At 39.6% G+C, this 13,134-nt stretch overlaps 1 protein-coding gene across 1 annotated transcript in view; it reads right to left on the minus strand.

Moving 5' to 3' along the window:
* EXT2 (exostosin glycosyltransferase 2) overlaps positions 1–13,134 on the minus strand; it is a 77,996-nt gene that overhangs the window by 43,878 nt on the left and 20,984 nt on the right. The gene's annotated exons all lie outside the window — the stretch shown is intronic.

Here is a 13,134-nt window from a genome sequence, read left to right on the forward strand (position 1 = left end):
ACAGCTGATCAGCTGGAGAATGTCAGTGCTCATGAACCAAACTAACACCTTCCCAAGTCTTCCAGAAAACAAATATTATGCAAGTACATGCTACGATTTTTACATAAAAGTACATGTGTGTGCCAATTTGTTACAACTGTTCATCTGATTTACAAGATAGTGTAAAACCACTGAAACGAAACGGGATTTTCTTATACACAGATGCACTGAACCGCACAGATGAGTCATCTTCCAGCTAAGTCCCTGTCATGCAAGTTCTAATCTTGTCCCAGTTTCTGTATAACACATAAATGCTGGAAGAAAAACAGGGTTTTGGCAATGAAAATGCTGACTTAACTGATTCTCTGTTAGAGATGTAAACAGCCTTTTGAAATGCCTAGAACCATCCAACGATCCTGTAGGACCCCAACCAACCCAGGAGGAAACACACTTTGCCAGTAAATGCAGTTCAGGAGTTTCGTCCCAAGAGATATGAATTCATTTCAATGTAATTTTCCTTGAGGAAACTCCAGCACCTTGAAGCATCTAGCACGTAAACTGACAATCTCCTTATGGTTCAGTATCAGCTGTAAGAGTGTGTTTTGCATCTAGTCATAGAGCAATTAAAAGGTTTTTTTTTCATTCACTGGAAGCATAAGAAGCTTTCAGAGCCAGAATGTAACCACTGAAGACAACAGGCAAATTTGGGCTAGTGCTATATTACTCTTGCCACAGATTCCTTAAACAGCAAAAAGGCTTTAATCATATACTATGATAATATTAAGCCATATTATTTAGCATATTAAGTTACTGACGGAATACTGAGCTTCTGGAGGAATACCAGACTTTGGTACTATGAACCAAAAATAACTCTCATTTAGCTGTTGTTAACAAGTTACCAGTGTGTCTCACTCTGCAAGACAGTACTTTAATATAAGACAAAGAGTGATTCCAATATGTAGACCATGTGCTGATGCTTTCCTATGCTACATAACAGGATACAGGAAAGATTATAAATAGGGAAAATACAAGTTCAACAGGCAAATATGCACATATTCACACATGTTCTACCTTGTACTTTGTGTGCAAGCTATGGGATTCCGAACTAAAGACCTATTGCTGAAATACTGGCCCTAAAACTCTACCCTATGGGTAGTTTGCAAAACAGGCTCTTCAGAATAGTCCTGTAAACATTTAAGATTAAAATAAGCCAAGTTATAATTAAATAAGCAAACTGGAAAAGAGTTAAGTGCTCTGTGGAGCGCTACGTTTATTGGGAGAAAACATGAACAACCGTAAGCCTCACTACTTCAGAGTATTTCAGAATTCTACTAAGGAGACTGATATCAGAGTATGTCCAAAATTTACACCTCTCTGGAGCTTGCCATCCAGAGACAATGCAAAACCATTTCACTCTAGAACAGAATCACTTCCCTCTCCCTTATTTCTCTCCCTGGTAGGACTTAACAAGCTGATTACCAAGAACACAGAACAAAATGAATATTCTATGATTATATATATCCAAAATGAGTATTATGCATGTCCACCTGTAAAAGCAGAATTATACAAACAGGTCAAGAATAATGTCTGCCTTCCTAAAATACCAAAAAGACCTTAAATCAAGGAAACACCACATGTTAAGCACAGGACGTAAGTACTCCTTACCCCATGCTCCATTTCTTAAGAGAAAATGTATTATTCAGAACTCATACAGCAACTGATATAAAACCAGAAGCAGATGAAGAATTAAAACTGACCAGAACAATAAACTTCTCTATTCAAGCACCCTAAATAAACAAAAGTAAGAACACAGATTTCAGATTTCATTTTCACATTAGACAACAGTTTAGAACCATTGCTACAATCAGCACTAAGGAGAAAGGAGAAATTATTTTATGTAGCCTTTTAACATGTAACTTTATATAGCAATTAAGTAGCTATTAATTGTGTGTCATACACACAGGACTTTATTTCACTGTTATTAAATGACAGCATTCCTATACTGCTCTAACTCAGATTGTTTATATTGTCGTATCTATGAACATCTAGCTTTGTAACAACCAAAGCTGGTTTTCCTCCTTCAGCAAAACCAGAATGGATCTGCTCTAGAGTCTCTTTGCTGAAAGAACACTTGCAACGTGAGGCAGGATTACACCTTTATACCAGAAGCAAAACTGGAGAGAAGGGCAGAGGGAATTTACTTTTTATAGACTAATATTTATGTAATTCATTTTTTGTAAAGAGCCAGAAAATGTTCCCACAGTTGGCTCTAAGTTTTCTGGGAGCTGTGTTTCTTTAAGGCAGAACTCAAAACCTTCCAAGGGGATTTGAAGTCTCCAAACAGATGTTTCAGGGTCTCATTACTTCCTCCCCACCTTGTTTGCTTTTATAAAGCAGAACTGATTAACATGGCTTGCCAGTGTCTGCTGCTCAGCATGTGAAGTTACTAAACATGTTGGGAAAGTTTTCTATTGGGAAGATATACATCGGTTCCATTTGAAATGTATTTTCTGCTGTAGTTGGTGTGGTTGAAAAGCTTTTGTTGGAATGTAATAACTAGAGGAGATAAAAATCCCATTAATATATTTGGGATACAGGAGAAACAACAAGAAGAGATCTGTTCCTGACTCATGCACCAACTTTCTTCTGAGCTGCCCATTTCTCTTTTCCATATCTATGAATTCAGAAGACTAATGGTTATATACTTGAGAGCAGCTTTAATATACTCGGCAATGGTTTTAAAGTATGGCAATCATAGCATACTAATCAGACCTACCTGAAAGCTTTCCAGGATCTTGAAATAAATCATCCATAAGTACAGATCTTATCTTCCACACAGCATTGGTTATACACATATTCTACGACTATGATATGGTCAGGCTGCCATTCCTTTCAACCTGAACTGAAATTAACTTCTAGTACTCCAGGTTTCAGAACACACTACATGGACCACAGACTTGTAGAGAATGCTAACATTTTTATATACCTAAATATTGCTTAGGTCATGAGCAATCTAAATTGTACATACAGATCAAATGCATACTTTATACAACTTCTAAAACAGCACAGATGAATGGATGTCAACCTATGGGACCTTGCTCTGGGTGTATAGCTTACGAGAAACTGCAAACAGGTATTTAAGAAACACAGCTTCTCTTTCCCTACTAGATTTCTAGATAAATAGAAAATCTAGGGTAGATCCTAGAGAAAAGGTAAGAAAACATTACTTTCTGTAACATTCTACCGACGCGTGTAAGAACCAAGCATAGCATAATGCATGACCTGAATGAGAATGAGAAATATGTTATATTATTAGGTTGCCCAAGGGGTGACTTGAATCTCTAATAATACAATAAATTCCCCATGAAATTAATTTACCCGAGTTCAATTTCTGCATAACATTTTACAAAGCCAAGACAGCTTCGCCATGGAAGCCAAAGACTGAAAGAACTGGAGACCAAACTCTCTCTCCAAGCAGTGAACCCTGCAGACCAAGGTCACAAACTCAGGCGTATCAATAAGCAGCTCTAAGTTGTATCCCTTCCTTCCTCACCAGACCGCTTTCAACTGCTGCATCCTCATTAGACCAGCCATGAAAACCCATGACTTTCTGTAAAGGCTAGAATTGCTTAATATAATATAGAGGTATTCATTTATCCCTACAAATACATATGCACACCTTGAGGAACACTAACCATACCTGTAAGGCAGAAGAAAAAGTACAGAAACATTGTTTTCTTCCTCAAACCTGTAGATGGTATGGGGAATTCTGTGCTCTTTCAATCAATTAAGCAAGCATCCAATCCCAAAGTTAAATTCCACATATTTTCAGTTTCATGATTTTGGTCAAATGGACTCCAAAGAAACTAAATTGACAGTATTCAGCATATACTGGTACAGGCAAGAGCTTGGGATGGAAGCATGTGCAGTTATTTTCATAGGAAACAACAGGCAGGAGCACACAGCAATAGGGTAGCCCATTCACAGAAGGTAACATTTATTTAGGTAAGGTGTTATTTTCCTTAGAAATAAACACACTTGAAGGCCTAGCATCTTTTTATAAGCTCTTTACAAGCCAGAATAGCATCAGGTTACAGACTCCATTCATATAGTGTTTATAAGTTCTAGTGTTAATGCCACTAATGGTGCTCCGGTGTAGAGTGTAAGACAGATCAATGTAAATCTTTTGGTTAGTTTGTGAAAAGAAAAACACTGGGCATGAGGCAGGGAAAGGAATACTTTCTGTAACATTTGGATCAAGGGGAAAACAGACTGGGAAAGGAACTTTCTAGCCTCCTGTCTTTTCACAGCCTATGATTTGGTGGGAGTTGGTAAAGTTAGCAAAAGGGGAGAAAACAAGGTTTGCAGAGGAGTAGTAAAAGTTAACTGCCCATAAACCACCACCTCTCTCAGCTTTTAGGTCAGGCGCCATGATGCTGTAAGATTTTGCCCCGCTGCAGGAGTTCAGTGTTTCCAAAATGCTTTAAAAGGTTTACGAGGCCTTGAAATACAACCATTTTCACACAGGGGCGACTCTACTTAAATGCTTTCCCTTCTAGATGGCTCTGGTGTTCCTGGTTTTTCCCCTCAGACCAGCTGGGTTTGGGAAGTCTGGCCAAGGACTCCAGCAACGGCCTGGGAGCTCGATGATCTTACTTTAAATCCTGGTTCTATGATTAATGCTTGACATTGATTTGATTTCTTGCTCCTACTTCAGCTTTTCAGCAGTATGAATAATATTCACCACGGAGATGTGAGATTTAACCTTTCAAATTCTGGGGTGGATAGAAGAACAGAAAACATTAACAACTTTTATCTTCTCTTATTATTTACAAAGACACCTTAAACTAATAAAACTATTATTTAGCTAACCAGTGCTCATTGTAATTGACTGCAGCAACACTTTGCTAAAGTGTACTTCTGAGAAGAGATATGAAAGATATTACAAGAGATACCTACAGCTTTCTTGTGTGGCTAACAGCTCTGGGCATGGAAGTTCATCCACTAAGACCTTCAGGTTCCTAAGTTACATGGGATATTGCAATATAATCAAATGCTTTTTATGATACTGAGACCTAGCAACTTATTGCCCATCAAGCAAAGTACTATAACTGGTCACAGACAACCCCCACCATAACCTCTTTCCATTATGTGCTAGGATTAGTTATGCTACTGAGGTTCAAGATAAAATGAATTATCATATATTTTACCTATAGTAAAGATGCCTATGAGGATAGCTGATGATACATAATAATCAGATAGCAAGCTTGAGCTCTCAATCATCCTACTCCCCTCCCAGGGTAAAATGGGACTGAAGAGAAAGCTTAAGTTCCTCTTTTGGAGGAACAAGCACTTTACAAGTTTCCCAAGCCAAATATTGGGTTAAGACTGAGAACCCTATAACCCCAAATTCCCACATTCCTCTGCCTATGAATTGTAATCTGCCCCCTCTTTCTGGACTGCTTTACTGTTTCTACTGCTGGTTCCCTGTTCAAACAACTTCCTTGCTGATCACACGTACCACTTAGTATGTGGTTCTTCATCAAAGATGATACCAGCTGGGTCAGCTAAAATCACTGCTATATTTGTTTCTTCACGCAGGCTTAAAATAAACCCCCAGAAGATTTTATACTATTAAGAATTATGTGGTAATTTGTTGTTTCTAGAAATCTGTAAGAATTTGAGTTTAAATTAAAGTGCTTATTTGGTTTAGGACCCTTTAATAACATCACACAACCAGGTTCAACACTCCTAAAGCTGGCTGGCTCCATCTTCTCTCTGTAATCAGTGCAGGGAAAAAAAATAGGGTCACTCAGAGAGAAATTTAGAGCTCTGGTACCTTAAAATACCCTCTGAACAATCCGTTCTCCTTGTATTAAGGGAGCATGAGAGGGCAGAGTAAATCACTAGCTGTGAGCCATGATCCTTCTGCCCCTTAAAGCACTATTTTCAAAATGGATCTGAAGGCCTTCTCCTTCCCAGCCAGCCATGAAGATTTGAAATGAGAACAAACAAGAATGCAGAATACATTTAAAAGAATACATTTTCACTTATATTTCATGTGATTCAGGTTACAGAAAAATGCAAGACAGCCACTCTGAAAAGCTGGCTCACTTTTGGCGTGCAATTACCCAAACTGGGGATTATCTCCTTAGAAACTGCAATCTGAAAGCAAGAATTAGACTCTTGTCCCCATACATAGACTACTATGTAGGAATTTTAAGAGTTAATCCATTAAATCAATGGAATACTGGTAAAATCATGATAATTTGCCTAAAACTGGAGAGTTTCTCTAATTACGCTTGTGTTTTATACAAGACCAGATTAAAAACACCTTTCAAATTTGACTTAAGATGGTTGTGTTGTGTCTATCTGTCAGTAAGGACCTACCCAAGAAAAGCTATAGTCTGTGCGTGTAAACATATATATATACACACATACATATATATAAACTGTATAAAGAGTGCTTACAACATCAGTATGCCACTTCGAAAGCTAAAAACTGGGGGTAGCAAGGAAACACACTTTTGGGGGTCTCTGATCACTTCAGATAAAGACTAATCCATATTTCAACATATTTTTTTCCCAAAGTTTAAATCAGAAGTTTCTCTATAAGGAAAAAGGAGGAATGCGCAGGAGAACAATGCAGGGCATATACAGTTGTTTCCAGTTAGCCAAGGTTTGCTCCTAATGGAACATGACAACGTTCTCTTACTATTGTTCCTGAATTTTCATTCCATCTTTCAACTCCTGTTTCTGAGCTCTGCATGAGTCCCAGGCAAAGCCCTGAAAATATCCATCTATTTAACTTATACAACTTATAGAGTGGCCTATAGAGGAATATTCCTTATTTACAAGGAAGATTCTGCAGGATGAGCAAGCAAAACCATAACTTGTCTCATTACAGCCCTATATTTTAAGGAATAGATTCTAGACATACGTTTTGTGGTGCTGGTTTTTACTGCAATTCAGGCTCAAAAGGAAACCAGGAGGTGGATTTAATCACCACGCTCAACATTCTCCACTGTAGTAATTTCAGCCACGAAACAAGCACATTTGCCCACTTCAGGTACAACAGAGAGTGAAAATAAAATCTTTCCCCTATCCAAAATTCCTTTTTTTTTCCCCCTTTTTCTTTTTGAAGTTGCAATTCATAAGGGGACAGAGGTCAGAGTTCAAAATGCTAGTCTTACCCTACAGATACCAGTCACTTGGGAGTAACTCACTTGTACTGGCTCTCGGTTTTATTGCTGTGAACTATTTGACAAATGCTGACTCAGAAGAGCTAAGGGTAAAGGAAAAAGTTAGTGCAAGCTCACATAATAATTTTCAGCTTCTTGCATTGCAGTCTTCCTCAGATTCTTCTCTTTGGTGCTTTGAAAAGGATCACTTATATCAGTCATAGTAATCTATAACAACACGTGCTATGCGTGTATGAGAATGGTTCTTTGAAGCATTATCTATTAAAATTAACATTTTTGAGTCTTGCTTTCATACTTTCACATAATTTGTGGATATTTGGGGTTCTTTGTTTGGGGTTTTTTGAAGATTTGGGGGGGGGTTTGTTTTTTAGGTTTTCATCTTCTATTAGGAACAAGAGCCTTGTTCTGCCTAAAACCTAGCTCAACTATATGACACAGAAGCAGCTATTTTCAACAGAATAGCACTCATTCTCTCTCATGAAATGGTACTATTTCATATGGTGGTGAAATCCTGCTTTATCCTGACCCCTAAAATACAGATTTCTGCTATTCCTTGTCCTAGTGATAGTAACTTAGTTTCAAAAACAGCAAGAACACAAGACTTGAATAGATAAAAATACCACTTAGCACTGGTGTTCTCCCCTCCCTCCATATATTTCTGCACCTAAAACTTGCTTCTTTGATTACTGAGTATATCAGTTTCACAACCTTGTTGCAGACAGCAACACTGCACCAGCCAGGGAACTTGACTTACTGCCCTGGCACCCTAAAACTCCACTGCAAAAGACATTTCAAGTTATAGAGGCAACAAATAGGCATCAGCACTATGAGCAGCAAGGAACCACCCCATTCCCAGAATACTGCTGCAAAGCATACAGGCAGAGCCAGCAAAGAAAGCAGCAGGTTGAGCTAAAACGCCAAGTTTCATACAGCTTTAAAAACATGAACTGTAAAATAACTACCATCTCCTGAATTCCCTTTGCTCCCAAAGAGCTTTCAGTTCTGTCTTCCTATTTACAGGCAAATGACATGTGTTGACACCACAGAAATAACACAGCTGTAAAAGAGTAATATAGATCCTATGCTGGCTTCCATAGTCCTATCTGCATAATCATCACTGAAAATGATGTAAAGATACAAGAAACAGCCTACCCTCATCCCTCCAGTTTCCAAGGGGGTTACAGGGCTCCTTCATTACTCCACTATCACCAGGCTGTTAACTGTGAAGGCGCAAGCACACCTAACCTGAGTAGTCAAAATGACTTGGATCTGTATCATCTTTTTTATGGTTTCTCCTTTGCACACTCCCTGTTACCAACACAAAACCAGATCTACAGTGGGCCAGTTTATGCCATCATTGATCCAACAGTAATCTAGAAAACAACAGAAAACAAATACATGTATGCAATTGCAGGGAACATTCAACTACCGTATGACCACAAGTTGAGGGGTAGGGGGACGTATTAGCCACATTTCTTGACAAGTGATGGACAGCTCCTGAAACTGAAAGCAATAGGTTTCTAGTCCTAGGGGTATTGCCTTCAAATATGTCTATGTTCTCAGGGTAGATCAGTTTTCCCTGCTGCAGGCATCCCGCCGAGAGGCGAGGTCCCAAGCAAAACACAGGAATCTGACTGCAAGCCTTTGAGGTGGCAGGAGCCAAGGGAGGTTCAAAGACAAGGCTGGCTGGTGGGCAGCACCTCCGAGTATTGCAGAGGTTAGAGGTTAGTAAAGCAGGAGCCACTGGCCAATAAACCAGTGTTTGGAGAGCCCACTCTACAGATAAATTGGGGATCTGTTTACACCTTTCCCAGCTTTCTGAGTTACACACACTGATGCTTCCCACTGTGATCTTGTCCTATGTCCACCAGCATCTCCCCTCTTCAACAGCTGCCCTGCTCTCTGCTGGCTGGCTTTATAACATGGCTAAAGGATGCTTGGAAACTTTTAATCAGCATCCAGCATCAAAAATAAATAAATAAAAGCACAACTGCTTTTATTTGTGTCAACTGCTGCAACAAGATCTGTCTTGTTTGAGATTTCCCATGACTGCTGCACTAATGCTGGGAGAATAGAAGCTTAAATTCCCTTGATTAGAGAAGCTAAACACAAAGCGAGCCCAGTGCCAATCACACACATGAAAGGACAGCTTTTTGAAGCAAGGAAAAAAAAACCTCTAGGTAGGGTTACCACCATATTACAGCAGTCAAAAATCAGCACATACCTTAATTTCAGAGCTTAAGCTCTTTGCCAGGAAGATCTTGCCCTTTTGATGAAGGCATGTTTTGCTCAGTTTCCTGTAAGCTATATAGTTCTATTTTATATAAGCATAAACATACGCTAATCCCATACACACAGTTTTCAACATTGGACAACTTTAACCACAGACACTACTGCCAGCACTGCTTGAACACAGATATGTATTACTGATTTCTGTAAGGATAAAAGCTGAAGGACTGGAAGTTATGGGGCTTTTTTCTGTATCTAGAGGAAAAATTCAGTTTAGGACATGGTGCCGCTTTTTAACCCCACACCTTGATCTTAGCTCAAGCTATGTAAAAAGCTTATCCTTTATGACTCAAAATCTGTGCATGGCTGTATGGCTGCCTGATTGAATAGATAAGGTGATTATTAACTGCTGGTTGTGATAATACTACGTGGTGGTTACACTGCAAGTGAGCCGGACTGAGAATTTTTCATGGACAAAATAATTGATGGATGGCAACAAGGGTTAGTTATGTAGTTCTTCTTGGTAAACATCTGAAATAACATGCTAAAGAGGAATATTCCTTACTGCATGAAGCCAAAGTTTGTAAAAAAGAAACAGTAATCTGAAAGATAATCATTAAAGCTTATTACAGAAGCCCCTGCCACCCCCAAAAAGATGGAAAGTACACCACTGACCAGTGTTTGCATATTTATCCTGTATTAAACTGTGAGGAGGGAGTTGTTTTCCCCCTCCCATAGATACATATATAACATGGCCCCAGGGAATAGATGGAGATTCCCTGAAGCACTGGCTACTAAACACAGGTAGCAACCCATAGAAACAAAACAAGTGGTGAGAGGAAGAGCTCAGAGCCCAGTCTTGGTGCTGCTTGCTTACCGAAGTGGTTCAGATAGCTGGTTAATGGGTGCTGCATTCATGCTCAGGCTTCACCTCAACACTAGATTTAGGATCAGGAAAGTTTTCCCAAAGCCTCAACAGACACTACTGCTGTTTTTTGCTTTTGTTTCCTACAGTGCCAGGAAGGATTTTATGGTAGAATCTCCTATGCAGGGAAACAGAAATGAAGTATCCTGCGGATCCCCTGGGAACAGAATTCCATCACTGGCTGAGTCTGGCTACAGGAAACTGTATTTTTTAAGCTTAACCATAATCTAACAACTTCAATCCATGATTCCCTACTCCACTATAAGTATCCCAGCAGATGCACACCCTCTATAATCCTCCTCTCCAGAGCATCTGTACAGATTTAAGCCACCAGGATAGCATATGCATTCAAAGACAACTAATGCTAGGTGCCATTTTCATTCCTGAAGATCATTCAAATTTGTCAGCTAATGGAGAAAGAAAGACAAAAAAAGAGGAGCAGAAGGAAAAGCAAGGAGCCAACCCTCAGATACAAGGGGGTTGCTTCTTTTGCAAACCAAAGCCATTACAATGTATTCCTAGCACAGCCCACTTCTCCATTTGTAAGAGAGATAGATAATTTCCCCATATATAGTCATCTATCTAAGAAATTGTCACATATTTCTTCACAATTTACAATGATTAAAGCAAAAGCCATCTGAAGATTATCTGGCAGCAGATTGTTTCTATAGAACATGTAAAACCTTTCTAACTTAAAAGCCAAATGCTTCTACTCCATTGTAAGATACATTTGATTTAGTCATAAACAGGAACCAGGACTCCTAAATTCCATTATTAGTATTATACTGGTATTATGATTTTACTCCCTATGTTATTTATTCCTCTATCCACTCATCAGTAAAATGGATACAAGACCAAAGAGTATGTACTACTACTATGTAATATACTCACATGCAAATTACTACAGCAATGCAGTGTATTTATACTATGGGTTGTAACACGTTCAGTAATGAAGGGGTAAGGGGAGCAAGTGAATCTGATAACGAAACATGATGTGGTACAGACTAAGCAGCAGCAGAGGGAGAACACAGAGTAACAAAGCATGAGTGGAACACCAGGAGAGATGCTCAATCATCCACTTATCGGCACTGCTTCATGTGCATGACACAGAGTATTTTCAAATACTCTTTCTAAAGGAAGTACATGCCTTTCCAATTTCTGGATCATCTGGGTTTATCTGCAGTTTATCCAAGCTATATATAGCAATTCGCAAAGGGTAAGTACCAGAAGTCCCCTTTGCAACAACATAAAACACAGACTTAAAATCTAATCTCAAAAACATAGTAATAATATGGTCTTCAACCAGCATCATTTCTCTCTTACACTTGAAGCTCACCCTTGTGTTGTTTAGAGGCTGCAAACCCAGGTACAAAGGCAGCCCAGCCGCATCCTATACAAACCATTCACTGAGGTGCTGATTGCTCTCAAATTGAAGAGCTCTTTCTCAGACATGCCACGAAGATCCCGCTGTAATACAGCAAGCATGAAAAGAGCTTGCTTCGTTCTGAAAAGCAACAGGGCACGGCAGGCAACGGGGGGGGGGAAAGTAGGATAAGGATACTCTCTGCAAGAAATGAAGAGGAGAGGGGGGAGCAATGAAAGGCTCATATATAAATGCCAAGGATTCTACAACTCCCATGGTGATCCTGGCTGTAAGCCAGGAAAAAGTTTTCTCTTTCCTTTGCCGTTTGCAGCAACAAATCTTCCCTCTGGGGGAGGGGTGAGAGGGCTGGAACGAACTTCCCTGCATCTGATAAGATGGCAAATTGTCCAGGCCTGACATTTATGGGGGACCCAGAGCTCCACTGAAGCACTCTGAGAGGATGAAAGCAGGGTGAGCCTCTCCGATCGCGCTCCTTAAAATGCTACAAATGGCAGAGAGATGAAAGTTGGTTTAGGTTTGATAATGATGAGTCTGAAGAACCCCGAGACAGAAGCTGTACCCTTGTCAGGTAAAGAACTGCAGCTGGAAGTTGAATATTCTAATTTAAAAGCCTTGTAAAAATCTCATTATGCTCAAAGAGCTTCCAGTGTTCAGATACTGAAGTTGTGTTTAATTGGCTAACAAGAACTAAATCCCATCTCTTTTATGTGTGCTGCACCACCCACAGGTAAACTCCACCAGCCATTTGCTTTAACTCTCTCCCCAGGACTGTTTCACTGTAAGGATGGGATGTTTCACACACCAGCAGTGATTGCCTGGAGCCAGCAGAAAGGCTCATATAGCTGTCAGCAAGCTGATAAGAGCTGAAATTACTCTACAGAGCCCTCTTTAAAGAAGAGCCAAAGCAGCACATTAAATGAAAGAGAGGAGGGGTCAGAAAAGCCAGCCACTCATGTTGTTTTAACGTGGCACTAAAACAAGTCATTGATTTATGCATGTGTCTTCAGCTCTGTTTGACCCAGAGTCTGAACTTTTCTCCAGGTCAGGGCTGAAGCACATGGGACAGGCACTAGAAAAACCACAATAGCTTGTCCAGGTATTCCAACTGTGGAAACAAACACTGTGAATTACATGTGTTCTGTCCACATTTTTAACTTTAATTTACATGCCTTTGTAGCTTTTAATTGTCTACATGGGCTGAAAAGACAAGATTTATCTAAAACTTCAGTTAATAAAACCCAAGAATGCTGTGTGGCCACTATTTGAGAGTACCCTGTGGGGCTTCAGGAGAGTGAATTGTCCATTCATACAAAGGAGGAAACTATACATCATGGTCAATATTCTCTCACTGAAGTGCTTAGCAGCCAGTGAAGTTAAGATGCATTTAAAAAACCCACTGACAATCTAACAAGGTT

The sequence above is a fragment of the Pezoporus occidentalis genome, unplaced genomic scaffold (genome assembly GCF_034315485.1).
Source record: "Pezoporus occidentalis ecotype Australia unplaced genomic scaffold, CSIRO_AGI_Poc_V1 ctg46, whole genome shotgun sequence".
NCBI classification, from domain to species: domain Eukaryota; kingdom Metazoa; phylum Chordata; class Aves; order Psittaciformes; family Psittacidae; genus Pezoporus; species Pezoporus occidentalis.